The following is an 18,819-nucleotide window of genomic DNA, read 5'->3' as shown; positions in this document are numbered from 1 at the left end:
TGATTGCTTTTAACCCTAGTTTTCTGAATGGGGGTGAGTTTGGGTGGAGGTAGAACAATATAAGGCCAAGTTTCCTTGCAAGTTATGTTGGGGGTGTTTTCAAACAGGAAGAGGGCTATATATTAAATGTGTATCTTTGAAGTTAGCTTTGCATATGAATAGCAGCAATTACTTCAGTCTGGGCTGCTTCTGGCTTAATTTAGTCCCATATAACTGTGTTGTCTCCACTGTACTGAAAATAATGTTAAGATCACGTGGTGAGCTTTTTTTTTTTAAGTTCAAGTGTTTTGGAACTTTGACTTTTATAGAATGATTTTTGAAAAATAGAGCCTCAAGGACCTGTAATAACCACAAGATTTCCCATAGTCATTTATGTAAACTCAAGATTTCAAATTATATCAGTTATCAATATTCCAAACTACTTTTTTCATTTTCATTATTTTCTTTTTTTTTCATTATTTTCCAATAAGTTTTGTGACTAGACCACACAATGACTTTTAGGTTTTTCCAAAATAAGCAAATATATTCTTGACAAATATTTACTACAATCAGAATATTCAAAAGTGTGTTCAGTAGTTATGAAGGCAATTTTCAACTGAAATTGTAAAGCTTTAAATAACAATAGCATTATTGAAATTATTTCCAACTGCTTAAGAGGCCACACTTTCAATGTTCAGAACACAATAGTTTGTTGTCATAGCACATCATAAAAAAATAGTGTCAGATTCTATTATCAGAACATAAGGTTTTCTTTTTTTGTTGTTGCCAGATATAAGAATTGGATATTTAATAGACTTTTAATGTTAAAAGATGTTATTAGAATGGCGTGGTGGTTACAGGTTTGTAAGTATAGGGATAAAATCTAAAATCTTTTTCAAGTAGTGTTTCAATTATTTTCATTAGGAGTTAGTGGTATATGATTTTGTAATTTTATAGTTTATATTTACCCATTATATTGTATATTTTACTGCTGAAAGAGGAGGTATCAGGTAATTGTTCTTGCATTAACATTTCTAACAACGGTGTTTACCCTTAATGTGTACACTGTTTTGGGGGACCATCCATCCCATTCAGAAAAGAGGTTTTTGGGGATTAGAAAAGTGAATCAGAATGTTGTTGGAAATATCTTTATCTTATTAATATAAGATTATGTTCTTTCATAGGACCCAGAAGTATTGTTATTAGAGTTACTGTGAAGTACTGTGTGAAAGAGTTATTTTTAATGCTCTACTAAGTATCGAAGACTTGTCAGTTAGTGATCACTTGAGTTTTTGCATTTGTTTTCATTCATATAGAAGCAGAAAATTAAATCGTTTTCAGTTGTAGTAACAAGGTCACAAATGCATATATCCCACTGCCCTGTTGCTTTAATGTCTGTAAATAAAAAATCATTTCAGATGTGCCTTCATGCCTCTAAACTTTTTTCTGAATTCACTTTATATATTCAGTGAATGTTTGAGTTTTACAATAGTGGTTTCCCCCGTAGTTGTCTGTTGAATTGGTAAGTTTTAAAAAATGTGTAGATTAAGTCAGGGGTCAGGAAGCTATGGCCTTGGGCCAAATCAGTCTGCTTTTCTAAATTAAGTATTGATGGAACACAGCTTCCTTGTACATTTATATATATTGTATATTGCTGCTTTGTACCATAATGGCAGAATTGAGTAGGTGCCACAGAGACTACTGCCTGCAAAACCTAAAATATTAAATATCTGACCCTTTTAAGTCAGCCAGCTCCTGGATCCAGTTCTTCATATTCTGTCATTATTTGATGTGTTGCTGCTTTTAAAATACTTACATTTTCCTACTACCTATATGAGTAAGATACTTTAGTATAAAAGCATGCAAATCTAAATGAATGGGTAATAATGTGAGTTCTCATGTATTCTTCACCTAAATAGTGTAGAAGCTTTTTGTCTCTCCCCCTTTCCATTTTCCTCTATAGGAGGAATAGCACCTTTATTTATGATGCTTGGATTTGGAATGTGGCCTTCAACCTTGAGCTACTACTTAACTCTATCACTGTCACAGTTTACTGTCTCTAGTTTAACAGGTGACTGTGTCTTCCTTGTACCTCCTTCAGAGCAGAAAATGTTCATATTTTTTATGCCTTCTCCCTGCCCCTTCCTCCTGTCCCCTTTCCTCCTTTTTCCTCTCCTCCCACTCCCCTCATAAAGCAATTCATGATTGCATGTTTACAGGCCTGTGAACAAGTGTTTTGGTGTAATTCTTCTTAGTGTACCTTTGCTGAAGATGAATCATTACTTTATGCTGTTTACATGTGAAGAAGTATACTTTGTGCTGTGTTGTAGAAGAACATAGCCTCTTGATGAAGGGGGCTATGGAAAGATTGATTTATGTACCTTATCAAGATATGTAGAATAAAATATGATTTATTATTACATTGTAAATCAATGAGATCAGTAAAACTATATCAGAAAAATATTTTATGTAATTATAATGTAATATTTAACTTTTACATTATTGTATATACTTACAGAGAACAATTAGATATTATGTATTGTATATAATATATATCATAAAGCAACAGATCATGTTTTCTTTTCCCATGGACCTTTTTTAATGTAGAATTTCAGCTGACTTTGTAACTTGTTAATGTTTAAAACATATTTTAAGATTTTTGTTTTAAATTGGCATACTCTAGTTTTTAAAATAAAGTGAATAATTTGATATATATAACCAGTGTAAATAAAAAGTTTATTTTCAAGAAAATAATCAATTTTTAAAAACTGAAGAAGGAAACCAAGTAGCTACAAATCAAATCACTGAAAATTTTAAGAAAGTGTTGTTTAAGTTCACTGTAAATACAGTATTATATAATACATAATGTAATTTATGATTTATAAAAAATGTTAAAGCTTTTCCCCTGAAGATTTCTGCCTAAACACAAGTACTTGAAAGTTTTACTGAGGCTAAAACGTAAACTTTCTTAGTTAAGAGATATAAGACTATTGTTTGTTAGTTCAGTGGATGTTTTATTTTCCCTAAAAAAGAAATGGATGTTAGGGGTCATGTTAATTTTAATTATTGCTTTTTTTTCAAAGAAGAAAATATATATTAAATATAGGGAGAAAAAACATTACATTTAGAGTCAAAGAAATTGCAAAAGATGTTCATGGGTTTCAGTGCATGTACGTGAAAATGTCTATACGTGAAAGGGAAAACATTGTAATCAAAGTAAAAAGGCATTAGACAGAATTGAAGATGTTTTCTGTGGAAAATATGACCAAGCCATGTTATGTAAAAGCTCATGCATGTTTATAAAAATATTGAGACACCAGGAATAATTTGAATATAAGAATAAGGTAATTTTACCTGTTCCAAAATTAATAATACCAACTACTAATGAGAATACTATGACCGTACTACTGGTGGTAGTATAACCAAACTTAATTGCTCTATTTGGAAGTATGTAACAAGACCTGAAAAGTATTCAAACTTTTGTGGTATTTCCCCACATCTTGGACTTATCCAAGCCAGTAACTAAAAATAATAGCACAAATTGAAATTAAAATGATTACATATTGTGATTAAAACCCTGTAAACAAATGCTTGTGAAAATCTTGAAACTGTAATTCATTTTCTTCCACATGTGACATAATGTGATTTTGTTCAACAGAAACTTTTTTTAAGATTTATAATTGCTGACTTTTATATTTAGTTTTTTCAAAGTTATGCATGAATACAGTTTAAAGAATTAAATAGTTCTGTGAAGTTTTTAGGGAAAAGAAAAATCAGTCTCCTGCCTGGCTTCTTTTACATTCTGTCTAGAGAGATAAGGAACTCCTTTAGTTTCTCTAATTATTTTGCTTTTCACTGCTATGTCTCCAACATGTTCATAACTTGCTGATTTTCAGTTTTAGTCATTGTCTGCTTCGGATTTAGCACTCTTTCCACCTCTCCATGTACTCATTTCCTATACCCCAGTTTTTCAGTACAATTGTATTGAATAATTTTGGTTTAGAACAGTATTTAGTGTTATATTTTTATGACTGTGAATGTTATTTACAATTGAGTCATTGTAATAAACTGTTACTTTTCCTGCACAACTTCCCCCCCCAGGCATTAATAATTTTTTTCTTTTTCAATGTATCTGTATATTACAAAATCTACTGCAGTCTGTGTATCTGAGTGTGATTCTATTAAGAAAGAGAATGTGCCTTCAGAAGACTATGTTTATATAATTTATGTAGTTTTCTTTATGTTGGACAAGGTTGAACTTGATAATAAAGATGGATTGATACTTGATAATGAATTGGTTGTTTGCTAGTAAAAATTAAGTAGCTTTGACACTTGAACTATACTTTTGTAAGATTCTGCTAAATGGCAGAACTGAATCATTTAACTTTGTTCAAATAACTGTAAGGACAGCTAAAATTAAACAGCAGAAAGCTTCCCTCGTGAGGAAGAAGTAGTCTGTGTTGTCAGCAGCATCAAAAAAATGTTAATGTTATGAAAATATTGCCCTGGGGACTTCCCTGGTAGTCCAGTGGTTAAGACCCCAAGCTTCCAATGCAAGGGGCGCAGGTTCCATCCATGGTCAGGGAGCTAAGATCCCACAAGCTGTGCTGTGTGGCAAAAAAAAAAAAAAAAAATTATTGCCCTGGATATTCTGTGATTTTTTTTTTTTTCTCCTAACCTTATGGAAAGGAGAGATCATTTTAGCTGGCAGTGCTTATGAATGGCAAGCTGGTACAAAATCAGGGTCATGTAACAGTGACAAGATGCTGAAAAAGGAAAATAAAGTAAGAGTGAAGATGAATGGAGTAATAAAGATTTAAGGCAGTGGCAGTAACGATTCTTAGAATGAAGGTAACTGAGGGGTGATGAGTTGAAAGAGAATACAGCTCTGGAAGTTGAAGGGAGAAGGCATGTGTGTCTAATTCAGGTCCTAAGGTTAGTGCTCTGTCTTTTAAGTCCTCTTTGTGATTATATGTTGTGCAGGTTTACATGCATTTGTAGTGGAAAGAAGTTGAAGCTTATTTATTGAAAGGGTAACTAAAATTGTAAACATTTTAGTAGCTTCAAAAGGCCTCACAATATTTTGTGACTGATAAAGGTATCCCACCTCATGCATTTACTAATCTCAGATGCTCTTTGTATTCACAAGCAGCACAACAGGCATAGGAATATCATACATGGCTTTCTACATTATGGTTCCAGACTCCTTGTAATGAAAGCTTGAAAAGCAGAGACTTCAGATAATTTTTTTTGAATTTTATTTATTTTTTTATACAGCAGGTTCTTATTAGTTATCCATTTTATACATATCAGTGTATACATGTCAATCCCAATCTCCCAATTCATCCCACCGCCACCACCATCCCCCCCCGCCACTTTCCCCCCTTGGTGTCCATACCTTTGTTCTCTACATCTGTGTCTCTATTTCTGCCCTGCAAACCAGTTCATCTGTACCATTTTTCTAGGTTCCACATATATGCATTAATGTATATTTGTTTTTCTGACTTATTTCACTCTGTATGACAGTCTCTAGATCCACCCACATCTCTGCAAATGACCCAATTTCATTCCTTTTTATGGCTGAGTAATATTCCATTGTATATATGTACCGCATCTGCTTTATCCATTCATCTGTCAATGGGCATTTAGGTTGCTTCCATGACCTGGCTATTGTAAGTAGTGCTTCAGTGAACATTGGGGTGCATGTGTCTTTTTGAATTATGGTTTTCTCTGGGTATATGCCCAGTAGTGGGATAGCTGGGTCATATGGTAATTCTATTTTTAGTTTTTTAAGGAACCTCCATACTGTTCTCCATAGTGGCTGTATCAATTTACATTCCCAACAGCAGTGCAAGAGGGTTCCCTTTTCTCCATACCCTCTCCAGCATTTCTTGTTTGTAGATTTTCTGATGATGCCCATTCTAACTATTGTGAGGTGATACCTCATTGTAGTTTTGATTTGCATTTCTCTAATAATTAGTGATGTTGAGCAGCTTTTCATGTGCTTCTTGGCCATCTGTATGTCTTCTTTGGAGAGATGTCTATTTAGGTCTTCTGCCCATTTATTGATTGGGTTGTTTGTTTTTTTGATATTGAGCTGCATGAGCTGTTTATATATTTTGGAGATTAATCCTTTGTCTGTTGATTCGTTTGCAAATATTTTCTTCCATTCTGAGGGTTGTCTTTTTCTCTTGTTTGTAGTTTCCTTTGCTTGGCAAAAGCTTTTAAGTTTCATTCACAGTTTCAATTTTAGTGCTTGTGACTGGTCTGTTTATATTTTCTATTTCTTCATGGTTCAGTCTTGGGAGGTTGTGCTTTTCTAAGAATTTGTCCATTTCTTCCAGGTTGTCCATTTTATTGGGATATAGTTGCTTTTAGTAATCTCTCATGATCCTTTGTTTTTCTGCAGTGTCAGTTGTTACTTCTCCTTTTTCATTTCTAATTCTATTGATTTCAGTATTCTCCCTTTTTTTCTTAATGATTCTGGCTAGTGGTTTATCAATTTTGTTTATCCTCTTAAAGAACCAGCTTTTAATTTTATTGATCTTAGCTATTGTTCATTTCTTTTTCATTTATTTCTGATCTGATCTTTATGATTTCTTTCCTTCTGCTAACTTTGGGGGCTTTTTGTTCTTCTTTCTTTAATTGCTTTAGGTGTAAGTTTAGGTTGTTTATTTGAGATGTTGATTGTTTCTTTAGGTAGGATTATATTGCTATAAACTTCCCTCTTAGAACTGCTTTTGCTGCATCCCATAGGTTTTGGGTCGTCGTGTTTTCATTGTCATTTGTTTCTAGGTATTTTTTGATTTCCTCTATGATTTCTTCAGTGAGCTCTTGGTTATTAAGTAGTGTATTGTTTAGCCTCCATGTGTCTGTACTTTTTACAGGTTTTTTCCTGTAATTGATATCTAGTCTCATAGTGTTGTGGTCAGAAAAGATACTTGATACGATCTCAATTTTCTGAAATTTACCAAGGCTTGATTTGTGGCCCAAGATATGATCTATCCTGGAGGATGTTCCATGAGCACTTGAGAAGGAAGTGTATTCTGTTGTTTTTGGATGGAATGTCCTATAAATATCAATTAAGTCCATCTTGTTTAATTTATCATTTAAAGCTTGTGTTTCCTTATTTATTTTCATTTTGGACGATCTGTCCATTGGTGAAAGTGGGGTGTTCAAGTCCCCTACTATGATTGTGTTACTGTCGATTTCCCCTTTTATGGCTGTTAGCATTTGCCTTAAGTGTTGAGGTGCTCCTTTGTTGGGTGCATAAATATTTACAGTTGTTATATCTTATTCTTGGATTGTTCCCTTGATCATTATGTAGTGTGCTTTGTCTCTTGGAATAGTCTTTTTTTTAAAGTCTGTTTTGTCTGATATGAGAATTGCTACTCCAGCTTTCTTTTGATTTCCATTTGCATGGAATATCTTTTTCCATCCCCTCACTTTCAGTCTGTATGTATCCCTAGGTCTGAAGTGGGTCTCTTGTAGACAGCACATATATGGGTCTTGTTTTTGTATCCATTCAGCCAGTCTGTGTCTTTTGGTTGGAGCATTTAATCCATTTACATTTAAGGTAGTTATTGATATGTGTGTTCCTATTACCATTTTCTTAATTGTTTTGGGTTTGATTTTGTAGGGTTTCTTTTGTATATTTTAAAATTAAAAAGTAGTAAAAAAAAAAAAAAGAGGAAGGAAAGAGAGAGCAACCAAATCAAAAAACAAATTCGCCAATGATAACAAGCTCCAAAAAGTATACTAAAAAAAAAAAAAATAGGACAGACAGAACCCTAGGACAAATGGTAAAAGCAAATATCTACAGAGAAAATTACACAAAGAAACATACACATGCACACAAAAGGAGAAAAAGGAAAAAAATAAATAAATAAAAGGAAGAGAGCATCCAAATCAATAAAGAAATCTACCAATGATAATAGGCTCTAAATACTAACCTAAGATAAACGTAACACCAGAAATAAATTAGATGCAGAAAGCAAACCCCAAGTCTACAGTTGCTCCCAAAGTCCACCGCCTCAATTTTGGGATGATTCGTTGTCTCTTCAGGTATTCCACAGTTGCAGGGTCCATCAGTTTGATTGTGGAGATCTAATCCTCAGTTTGATTGTGGAGATCTAATCCTTTGCTCCTGAGGCTCCATGGAGAGATTTCCCTTTCTCTTCTTTGTTCACACAGCTCCTGGGCTTCAGCTTTGGATTTGGCCTTGCCTCTGCGTGTACGTTGCCTGAGGGCACCTATTCCAGGCCCAGACAGGACGGGGTTAAAGGAGCAGCTGATTAGGGGACTCTGGCTCACTGAGGCCAGGGGGAGGGAAGGGTACAGAATTTGGGGCAAGCCTGTGGTGGCAGAGGCCGGCGTGACGTTGTAACAGCCTGAAGCATGACATGTGTTCTCCTGGGGAAGTTGTCCCTGGATCATGGGACCCTAGGAGTGGCAGGCTTCACAGGCTTCCTGGAGGGGAGGTGTGGATAGTGACCTGTGCTTGCACACAGGCTTCTTGGTGGCCGCAGTAGCAGCCTTAGTGTCTCATGCCTGTTTCTCTGCGCTGATAGCCACGGCTCGAGCCCGTCTCTGGAGCTTGTTTAGGTGGTGCTCTGAATACCCTCTCCTCGTGCACCCTGAAACAACGTTCTCTTGCCTCTTAGGCAGTTCCAGACATTTTCCTGGACTCCCTCCCAGCTACCTGTGGCGCACCAATCCCCTTCAGTCTGTGTTCATGCAGCCAACCTCAGTCCTCTTCCTGAGATCTGACCTCTGAAGCCCAAGCCTCAGCTCCCAGCCACCAGCTGCCCTGGCGGGTGAGCAGAGAAGCCTCTCAGGCTGGTGAGTGCTGGTCAGCACCGATCCTCTGTGTGGGAATCTGTCTGCTTTGCCATCTGCACCCCTATTGCTGCGCTGTCCTCCGTGACTCCAAAGCTTCCCCCCAACACACCCACCATCTCCGCCAGTGAAGGGCCTCCTTAGCGTGTGGAAGCTTTTCCTCCTCCACAGCTCCCTCCCAGAGGTGCAGGTCCTGTCCCTATTCTTTCGTCTCTGTTTTTACTTTTTCCTTTTGCACTACCCAGGTACGTGGGGAATTTCTTGCCTTTTGGGAAGTCTGAGGTCTTCTGCCAGGTTCCATAGGTGTTGTGTAGGAGCTGTGCCACATGTAGATGTATTTTTGAGGTATTTGTGGGGAGAAAGGTGATCTCCACATCTTACTCCTCTGCCACCTTGAAGCTGTCCCTCTAATTTCTTTCTTTTACATGTAGCTGTCCAGTTTTCCCAGCACCACTTATTGAAGAGGCTGTCTTTTCTCCATTGTATGTTTTTGCCGCCTTTGTCGTAAATTAGGTGCCCATATGTGTGTGGGTATATCTCTGGGCATTCTATCCTGTACCATTGATCTATAATTCTGTTTTTGTGCCAGTACCATACTGTCTTGATTACTGTAGCTTTATGGTATAGTTTGAAGTTGGGTAGCCTGATTCCTCCATTTTTCTTTCTCAAGATTGCTTTGGCTATTCGGGGTCTATTGTGTTTCTATATGAATTGTAAAATTTTTTGTTCTAATTCTGTGAAGAATACCATTGGTAGTTTGATAGGGATTGGATTGAATCTGTAGATTGCTTCGGGTAGTATAGTCATTTTCATAATGCTTTTTCCAATCCAAGAACCTGGTATATTTCTCCATCTGTTTTTGTCATCTTTGATTTCTTTCATGAATGTTTTATAGTTTTCTGAGTACAGGTCTTTCGCCTCCTTAGGCAGGTTTATTCCTAGGTATTTTATTCTTTTTGTTGCAGTGGTAAATGGGAATGTTTCCTTAATTTCTCTTTCTGATTTTTCATTGTTAGTGTATAGGAATGCCAGATATCTTTGCATTAATTTTGGATCCTGCAACCTTACCAAATGTATTGATTAGTTCTAGTAGTTTTCTGGTGGCATCTTTAGGATTTTCTGTGTATAGTATCATGTCATTGGCAAACAGTGACAGTTTTACTTTTTCTCTTCCAATTTGTATTCCTTTTGTTTCTTTTTTTTCTCTGATTCCTGTGGCTAGGACTTCCAAAAGTATGTTGAATAAGAGTGGCGAGAGTAGACATCCTTGTCTTGTTCCTGATATTAGTGGAAATGCTTTCAGCTTTTCACCATTGAGTATGATGCTTGCTGTGGATTTGTCATATATGGCCTTTATTATGTTAAGGTAGGTTCCCTCTGTGCCCACTTTTTGGAGAGTTTTTATCATAAGTGGGTGTTGAATTTTGTCGAAAGCTTTTTCTGCATCTATTGAGATGATCATATGGTTTTTCTCCTTCAGTTTGTTAATATGGATTATTACATTGATTGATTTGGGTATATTTGAAGAATCCTTGCATTCCTGGGATAAACACCACTTGATCATAGTGTATGATCCTTTAATGTGCTGTTGGATTCTGTTTGCTAGTATTTTGTTCAGGAGTTTTGCATCTATGTTCATTAGTGATATTAGTCTATAATATTCTTTTTTTTGTGATATCTTTTTCTGGTTTTGGTATCAGGGTGATGGTGGCTTCATAGAATGAGTCTGGGAGTGTTTCTCCCTCTGCAATTTTTTGGAAGAGTTTGAGAACGATAGGTGTTAGCTCTTCTCTAAATGTTTGATAGAATTCGCCTGTGAAGCCATCTGGTCCTGGACTTTTGTTTGCTGGAAGATTTTTAATTATGGTTTCAATTTCATTACTTGTGATAGGTCTGTTGATATTTTCTAATTCATCCTGGTTCAGTCTTGGAAAATTGTACCTTTCCAAGAATTTGTCCATTTTTTCGTGGCTGTCCATTTTATTGGCATATAATTGTTTGTAGTAGTCTCTTATAATCTTTTGTATTTCTGCAGTGTCAATTGTGATTTCTCCTTTTTCATTTCTAATCTTGTTGATTTCTGTCCTGTCCCTTTTTTTCTTGATGAGTCTGGCTAAGGTTTTATCAATTTTATCTTCTCAAAGAACCAGCTTTTAGTTTTATTGATCTTTGCTATTGTTTTCTTCATTTCTATTTCATTTATTTCTGCTCTGATCTTTATGATTTCTTTCCTTCTACTCACTTTGAGTTTTCTTTGTTCTTCTTTTCCTACCTGTTTTAAGTGTAGTGTTAGATTGTTTGAGATTTTTCTTGTTTTTTGAGGTGAGAATGAATTGCTATAAACTTCCCTCTTAGAACTGGTTTTGCTGTGTGCCATAGGTTTTTGGTTGTGGTGTTTTGATTGTCATTTGTTTCTATGTATTTTTTAATTTCTTTGATTTCTTCAGTGATCTCTTGGTTATTTAGTGACACACTGTTTGACCTCCATGTATTTGGTTTTCTTTACTGTTTTTTTCCTGTAATTGATTTCTAGTCTCATAGCTTTGTGGTCAGAAAAGATGCTTGTTACGATTTCAATTTTCTTAAATTTTCCAAGGCTTGATTTGTGACCCAAGATGTGATCTATCCTGGAGAATGTTCCATGTGCACTTGAGAAGAAAATGTATTCTGTCACTTTTGGGTGGAATGTTCTATAAATATCAATTAGATCTATCTGGTCATTTAAAGTTTGTGTTTCCTTATTTATTTTCTGTTTGGATGATCTGTCTGTTGATGTAAGTGCGTTGCTAAAGTCCCTTACTATATTTGTGTTACTGTCAATTTCTCCTTCGTGGTTGTTAGCATTTGCCTTATGTATTGAGGTGCTCCTATGTTGGGTGCATAAACATTTATAATTGTTATATTTTCTTCTTGGATTGATCCTTTGATCATTATGTAGTGTCCCTCCTTATCTCTTGTAACAGTCTTTATTTTAAAGGCTATTTTATCTGATATGACTAGTGCTACTACAGCTTTCTTTTGATTTCCATGTGCATGGAATATCTTTTTCCATCCCTTCAGTTTCAGTCTGTATGTGTCCCTAGGTCTGAAGTGGGTCTCTTGTAGACAGCATATATATATGGGTCTTGTTTTTGTATCCATTCAGCCGTTCTGTGTCTTTTGGTTGGGGCATTTAATCCATTTACACTCAAGGTTATTATTGATATGTATGTTCCTATTACCGTTTTCTTAATTGTTTTTGTGGGTCTTTTTCTTCTCTTGTGTTTTCCACCTAGAGAAGTTTCTTCATCATTTGTTGTAAAGCTGGTTTGGTGGTGCTGAATTCTCTTAGCTTTTGCTTGTCTGAAAAGCTTTTGACTTCTGCATCGAATCTGAATGAGATCCATGCTGCGGGCAGGCCAGAAGGGAGTGGCAGGGTATACTTAAAGTGTTGGACTGTTTTTAAGAGGGAAATAAACTTGCTTGTTTCTTAAGCCACCGCCCTTTGAGAGAAGTCTCTTTACAATAGCTACTTAGTCTATGCTGACAAATGCATACCTCATTCAAGTGATTCTTTGGCACACACCTGCTATATAGCTGTTCTAAACTAAAGTTGCAAAGTTTATGTATGATTTACTTTAAAAAGTACTTAACAGAGGGCTTCCCTGGTGGCGCAGTAGTTGAGAGTCCGCCTGCCGATGCAGGGGACACGGGTTTGTGCCCCGGTCCGGGAAGATCCCACAAGCCGCAGAGCGGTTAGGCCCGTGAGCCATGGCTGCTGAGCCTGCGCGTCCGGAGCCTGTGCTCCGCAACAGGAGAGGCCACGACAGTGAGAGGCCCGTGTACTGCCAAAAAGAAAAAAAAACAACCCCCGCCCCCAAAAAAACAAACAAGCAAACAAAATACTTAACAGAGATTTAATATTACCTTTATGATGTCACTCATGTATTTTGCATTCCTATCGTGCTCTCTTGAATGTAAATGATTAGGTGACTTAAGATATTAGAATCTTTGCAGTAAACAAATTGAGTACTATACACTCAAAAAGTAGACACAAATGACAATTTAAAACTCATGTAGACCACCCACAGTTTTTGTGTTTCATGGAGTCATTCATTTGATGTTGCCTGATCAATACATATGTATGGTTTTTTTTTGTTTTTTTTTTTTTTGCGGTACGCAGGCCTCTCACTGCTGTGGCCTCTCCCGTTGCGGAGCACAGGCTCCGGACGCGCAGGCGCAGCGGCCATGGCTCACAGGCCCAGCCGCTCAGCGGCATATGGGATCCTCCCGGACCGGGGCATGAACCCGTGTACCCTGAATCGACAGGCGGACTCTCAACCACTGCGCCACCAGGGAAGCCCTATATGTATGTTTTATTTTTACCACTGGCACCTATTCATTTGACAGTGAGATAATGTTCACTGAAGAAACTACAAGACATTTACATATCAAATGAACACAGCAGCATTCATTCAGAGTATCGTCTTTCACTAGCATCTCCAAGTGGAAAACCAAGGTAATTGTAGGGAGTGTAATGTCCTCTTTCTGCTTAATAGTGATTGTCTTAATCTGTTCCCTTTCATCTTCATTAGTGTATAGGTAAAACTGTATGTTTTAAATGGTGACTTTATCTATGAGACTATTATATAAGAAACTGAAGCGTTTGGATTAAAAACAAAATCTCAAACTTAATGTAGCTTTGGGATTAAACATATTTTATAGACTAATTATTTTCTAAAATTCTTAAACCACGTGTGATAACTAAACCTAATTCAGGTAATCATAATATTCGATGTAATTAAGTATCATTTGAAATAAATGGGAGTGTTTATATAATTTATTTGTATAGGTAGTGGCTCTCAAACTTTAGGTAGCATCAGACTCACTAGGAAGATTGAATGACACACTGCTGAGCCCTAACCCCAGAGTTCCTGATTTAGTAGGTCTGGGTGGGGTGCAAGAATTTACATTTCTAACAAGTTCCCAGGTAACCATGATACTGCTTCTGCTGTTCCTCCAACACATGTTGATTAATCACTGATGGCGGTTAGGTATCAAACTTACAAAAAGTATATACAATACAGATGGACTCCGATTTACGATATTTTGACTTCACAGTGATGCAAAAGCACTATGCATTCAGTAGAAACCATTCGTTTTGAATTTTGATCTTTGTCCAAGGTAGTGATATGCAGTACAGTACACTCTTGTGATGCTGGGCAGTGGCAGCGAGCTGCAGCTCCCAGTCAGCTGCGCGATCACCAAGGTAAACCATTCTGTACCCATACAACCTTCTGTTTTTCACTTTTAGTACAGTATTCAGTAAATTACATGAGATTATTATTATAAAACAGGCTTTGTGTTAGATGATTTTGCCCACCTGTAGGCTATTTAATGTAAGTGCTCTGAGCACATTTAAGGAAGACTAGGCTAAGCTATGATGTTCAGTGGATTATGTATGTTAAATGCATTTTCAACTTATGACATTTTTCAAGTTAGGATGAGTTGAGACATAATCCCATCTTTAAGTCGGGGAGGATCTGTATAACACACACCTGAATCCCATTATGCTGCTTTTACAAATATTAAATGTTTTGTCACATTGCTTCAGATTCCCCTCACTTTTTAAGAAATAAAACACTGCAGATGCAGCTAAATATGCATACTTCCTCTACCATCTGACTCCCCTTCATTTCTTCCTGAAAAGATAACGACTCTCTAGAATGTGATCATCCCCATGTTAAGCTCTTGCTACATGTATGTAGAACCCAAATTAAGGTATTTTGCATGTTTTTAATTGTGTATAAATGATATGACATGTACCTTTTTGGAGTTTACTCTTTATGTTTCTAAGAATTATGTTTGTTGTGTATTTCATAGTCACACATTTATAACTTTAGCATAATCTTTAATTACATAGGTATGCCATATTTTTTTTATCCATTCTTCTACTGATGGGCATTTAGGTTTGTGGCAGGCACTAATGGTTATATAATCAACTGACATTCCTCATTTACCTCCTTTTTGCTTGCTGTTAGTATGCCCTCCATATGCATAGGAAAGGTGGCTTCTTTCCAATCTCAAGAGAATAATGTCGATTTGTCTAAGCCGATCATGGTAATTTCTTCCTTTACCAGTTTTGTTTTGTGTATGTAGTACAGCCCTGATGAAAGATATGTTAAGGGAAATCTGAGAGGAACTTTCAGGAAAGATTTTTCTCCCTGGATGAAAAGAAAAAGACAAACCTTCCGCGCTTTGGATATGGTTGTGCAAGGATGGAGTGGTTGTGGCAACAGCAGTTTCTTGAGATTCTGAGTAGAAAGATCTGAGGATGAGAGAGTTTGGGGTTTTGCTTGTGTAATTGTCCTGAAACCACCATTTTCCCCAACTTTTTTTTTTTTTGTGTGTGTGTGTGGTACGCGGGCCTCTCACTGTTGTGGCCTCTCCCATTGCGGAGCACAGGCTCCGGACGCGCAGGCTCAGCGGCCATGGCTCACGGGCCTAGCTCCGTGGCATGTGGGATCTTCCCAGACCGGGGCACAAACTCGTGTCCCCGGCATCGGCAGGCGGACTCTCAATCACTGCGCCACCAGGGAAGCCCTTCCCCAACTTTTTTAATGTGAAATTTTCCTCTTTGTTTAACCACTTTTAGTTCAGTATTCTGTTATTTACAACATAGTTAACATTAAAAAAAAAATCAACAATACTGCGTTAGAGATCTTGAATTTGTCTCCTGTGCATAGTGTAAGAGTTTCTCTAGGGTAGATAGATAGATAAAAGTGGAATTTGGGGGCTGTGGAGTGTATTCATATTCAGCTTCAGTAAATGTCAGATTGCTTCCCAAAATGGTTGCACCAATTTATACTCCCACCAGCAGTGTAAGGTATTTTCTATTTCTTTACATTAGATTTTTGCTTAACACCTGGTATTTTCAGATATTAATTTTTGCCTCTTAATGTCTTGGTGTGTTATCCAGATTATTAGTGATCATGTCACTGCTTAACCATCTGTCCTGTTTATAACCTTTGTATAGTTGTCTATGCAGTATTGGAGTGTTTTGTATTTATATATATATATATATATATATATATATGTTTTATATGTTCTGAATACTGATCTTTTATATGCATTGTTTATATATACACATTGCAAATATCTTTTAGTGTATATATAGCTTGTCATAAACTTTGTTTATTGTGTTCTTTATTGTAGAGTAATACTTAAAGAATTTAGTGTAATTAAATTAATCAAAATTTCCTTTTAAGGTTTGTGCTTTTTGCATCTTATCTAAAATTTAGTTTAATTAAATTATCTAAAATTTCCTTTTAAGGTTTGTGCTTTTTTTGTCTTTCCTTAGCCTAAAGTCATGATAGTCTCCTATATTTTATTCTAAAAGTTAAGAATTTTTTTGTTTTTCACATTGGGTTTTTAATCCTCTTGGAATTGACATTTGTGTATGGTGTGAGGGAGAACTATTTTTTCACAATCAATATTATTGATTCTTTTTATTTTATTTTATTTTTTTTGCGGTACGCGGACCTCGCTGTTGTGGCCTCTCCCGTTGCGGAGCACAGGCTCCGGATGCGCAGGCCCAGCGGCCATGGCTCACGGGCCCAGCCACTCCGCGGCATGTGGGATCTTCCCGGACCGGGGCACGAACCCGTGTCCCCTGCATCGGCAGGCGGACTCTCAACCACTGCGCCACCAGGGAAGCCCCTATTGATTCTTTTTCTGAATTCTGTTGTTTCTTTGGTCTATCTGTATGGCCCTCTGCCAGTTCTGTTATTTTAGTTATATAACTTTATAAAAAGAAGTCTTTATCACCTTGCTAATTTTCTGAACTGTGTTGGTTGTCCTTGGGTTTTTGCTCATCCATATGAATTTTTAGATTAGCTTATGCAGTCTCACGAAAAGCAGACAGCTTCCGGGATTTTGATTGACACTGAATTAGATTTGCATATACACTTGGGAAGACTTTATATACCTTATGCCATTTATTCCATCCATGTAGGTGGTGTCTCTCCAGTTTTTGCAAATAATGTCATATACATTTCTCCTTTTAATGGTCTTTTTCTATTTATTTCTAGGAGCCTAATAATTTTTGTTTATAATTACATTTTCTAATTGGTTTTCACTGGAGAAAATTTGATTTTTAAAAACTTTTAATTGAAGTAAGTATGTGTACAGAAAAGTACACAGAGTATGATAAGTACAATGAATTACCACAAAGTAAACATATTTGTGTAACCATTACTCAAGTAAAGAAAGAGAACATTACTACAATTTCCAGTCCCAGTTATTACCCTCTACCTTCCCTTCAAAAAATAATCATTGTCGTGGTTTAGTTTTGCCCATTTTAAATTTTATATAAATAGAATTTTGCTCTATAGTTTATTTAGCATTTATCTTTGGCTCAGTCTCAATTTGTGAGATTCATCTGTGTTAATGTGTGAATCTGTGATTATATTTTCATTCCTGTGTAGTATTCCATTGTAAAATTATTGTTTTGTTTATCCATTCTACTGTTGATGGACATTTGGCCTTTTTCCTGTTTTGAGCTGTGATGAATAATAGTTATGTGAACTTTCATGTTCATTCATGTCTTTTTGTATCTCTGTCCATGTATTTCTGCATATATCCAGGGCTAGAATTGCTATATGAGTGGATATGCTTATGTTCAACTTCTGGCAGATCCTGCCAAATAGTTTTCCATAAGATACCAATTTGCAGTCCCACCAGCAGTATATGCAGGTTCCAGTTGATCCATATTCTTGCCTACATCTTTTATACTTTACTCATTCTGGTGGGTATATAGTGGTATCTACTTGTGATTTTAATTTATAATTCTCTGATGACTATTGAGGTTGAGAATCCTTTCATATGCTTCTTAGTAATTTGGCTATCCTCTTATGAAGTGCCCGTTCAAATTTCCCATTTTTCCATTGAGTTGTCTCATAATTTTCATATTGATTTGTAGAAATTCCTTATATATTGATAGTAACATTGCCATAATTTTCTCCCAATCTGTTGTTGCCTTTTTAGTCTCTTAATGATATCTCTTGATGAATAGAAATTTCTTTATTTTAATGTAGTGTACTTGATCAGTCTTTCCTTCATAATGCACATTATGTCCTATCTTGAAGGTCTTGAAGCTAGTCTCCCAAATAAATCTTCTAGATCTATACTTTCCAGTACAGTAGCCAGTAGCCACATGTGGCTGTTGAAATGTGGCTAGTCTGAATTAAGATGTCTGTAAGTATAAAATACATGCCAGATTTCAAAGACATAGTATAAAAAAGAATGTAAAAATTTCATTAATAATTTTTATACTGATTACCTGTTGAAATGATAATATTTTGGATATAGTGGGTTATATAAAATATAGGATGACAATGACTTTGACCTGTTTATTCTAGAAAACTTTAATATTGCATGAATGACTCACATCATATTTCCATATTCTAGAAGCATGCTGTCCAGTAGAACTTTCTGTGATGATTGACATGTTCTTTGTCTACACTGTTCAGTATGGTAGCCATGAGTTACATGTGACTATTGAGCATTTAAAATGTAATTAGGTGACTGAGAAACAGTTGTTGTTTTGGGAGCTTTTCTTTTGGGCCGTGCCACGCAGCTTGTGGGTTCTTAGTTCCCCAAACAGGGATTGAACCTGGGCCACCAAAGTGAATGCACCAAGTCCTAACCACTGGACTGCCAGGGAACTCCCAAGAAGCTGAATTTTTAATTAAGTTGTTAGTTTAAATTTAAGTAGCTGCACTTGACAAGTGGCTACCATATTGTGCAGCACAGTTTTGGACCCTGTTTTACTTTAAAATTTACTGTTTTAGATTTACATTTACAATCCATCTATAATTGATGTTTACATATGGTGTGAGGTAGGGGTCAAGTTTAATTTATTTTTCTTCTATATCGAAATCTAGTTGACCAAGCACCAAGGAAAAGAGAATCTTTCCTATTTTTAGACTATGTTATTTATTTATTTGTTCTTACACCAGATAC

General features: G+C 36.2%; 1 protein-coding gene across 4 annotated transcripts in view; it reads left to right on the top strand.

Annotated features, from left to right (window-relative positions):
- SLC39A10 (solute carrier family 39 member 10) overlaps positions 1 to 18,819 on the top strand; it is a 104,876-nt gene that overhangs the window by 42,973 nt on the left and 43,084 nt on the right. Inside the window, exon 2 of one of the 4 annotated variants that reach the window (XM_089915966.1) lies at positions 8,643 to 8,820. The exons of the other annotated variants lie outside the window; for them this stretch is intronic. The gene's annotated coding sequence lies outside the window, so the exon portion shown is untranslated. The remainder of the gene's footprint in view (positions 1 to 8,642; positions 8,821 to 18,819) is intronic. 4 annotated transcript variants of the gene reach the window in all.

The sequence above is a fragment of the Delphinapterus leucas genome, chromosome 8, assembly GCF_059928025.1.
Source record: "Delphinapterus leucas isolate spDelLeu-1000000601 "Yukka" chromosome 8, BTC_Dleu_Yukka2, whole genome shotgun sequence".
Taxonomy (NCBI): domain Eukaryota; kingdom Metazoa; phylum Chordata; class Mammalia; order Artiodactyla; family Monodontidae; genus Delphinapterus; species Delphinapterus leucas.
This window is presented reverse-complemented; position numbering and strand designations above follow the sequence as displayed.